General features: G+C 41.3%; 1 pseudogene; it reads right to left on the bottom strand.

Annotated features, from left to right (window-relative positions):
* Positions 1 to 585: 585 nt before the first annotated feature.
* LOC141510610 (U6 spliceosomal RNA) lies at positions 586 to 681 on the bottom strand (annotated as a pseudogene).
* Positions 682 to 1,247: the final 566 nt, after the last annotated feature.

The following is a 1,247-nucleotide window of genomic DNA, read 5'->3' as shown; positions in this document are numbered from 1 at the left end:
TGCTCTGGCAGAGGTCCCCCCACTGATCCTCCAAGTTATTTCTGGTGCTCCCCAGGGAGTAGGTCAGGAAACTGCCCCCACTGCCACTCCCAGGAGCCCTGGGGCTGCCTCCAGGAGGCTGAAGTTTCTTCACTCTGGTGGGCTGCCACTCTAACCCAGTGGATAGGAGCCTTTCCATTACTCTCCAGGTTACCTTGGTCTGGAGAATTGCCTCACTTGGTCTTTCTGTGGGTTCTGTTTCTTGAAAATTTAGTTAGAGTCATAATTTTAAGATTTTTTGAAATATTATGAAGAGAACTCCTAGGAGAGGCTCTTTTCCTGTCACCATCTTGATTCCGCCCCAATAAAAAGATTTTAATGTCGGAAAAAAAGATTAATTAAAGCCAGGGTGCATTGTTCAAAGATGCCATTCTCACTTTCTCACATGAACCCAGTAACCTGACATGGTAAGATTAGAGATCAATGGGATATCTTGACTTTTAGAGTCAAATTTTTCCCATATCACTGAGGCTTTTTGACAGCATAGTATTGTCAAATGAGAAACTTTTGACAGTAGGGTAAGATTAATCCATCCCTTGATGGATTAAAAATATGGAACCCTTCACAAATTTGTATGTCATCCTTACAAGTGGCCATACTAATCTCCTCTCTGAATCATTCCAATTTTTGCATATGTGCTACTCCAATGATTGTTCAGACTAGTCAGGGAAAAAAATTACTTTTACAATCTATCAACATTGTATAAGCATCTACTAAGTGTTAGGGACTGTTCTAAGTGCTAAGGATACAAAAAGAGATAAAAGGTAGTTCCTGTCTATAAGGAGCTTACAATCTAATAGATGAGCTTAGTTACCCTCAGACTTTAACTCATATAAGAATAGGTAAATATGTCATATTTTTGAAAGCTTTAACTGGTATTGTCCAACCAAATTATCAGCTTTTGAAAGGCCAGGTCTATGGTTTCTGATCTTTCCTTCCTTCCTTCCTTCCTTCCTTCCTTCCTTCCTTCCTTCCTTCCTTCCTTCCTCCCTCCCCCCCTTTCTTTCTTTCTTTCTCTCTCTTCTTCATCCCCACAATGTCAAGAATGACCAGTCCTTGTACAAAACAGGCAATCAATACCTGTTTGTTAATCTGATCTGATTTATTCTGCTTGAACCCTGCGGCACCTGCCTGCCTAGGCCTTGCTAGTGTGGCAGTTGGTAGGTTCTGTCAGAATGAGCCAGTTTCATCAGCAGTGGAAAAGTGTT

This window comes from Macrotis lagotis, chromosome 1 (genome assembly GCF_037893015.1).
Source record: "Macrotis lagotis isolate mMagLag1 chromosome 1, bilby.v1.9.chrom.fasta, whole genome shotgun sequence".
Classification (NCBI taxonomy): domain Eukaryota; kingdom Metazoa; phylum Chordata; class Mammalia; order Peramelemorphia; family Peramelidae; genus Macrotis; species Macrotis lagotis.
Note: the sequence above shows the minus strand (reverse complement) of the source record. Positions and strands in the feature narration are given on the sequence as shown.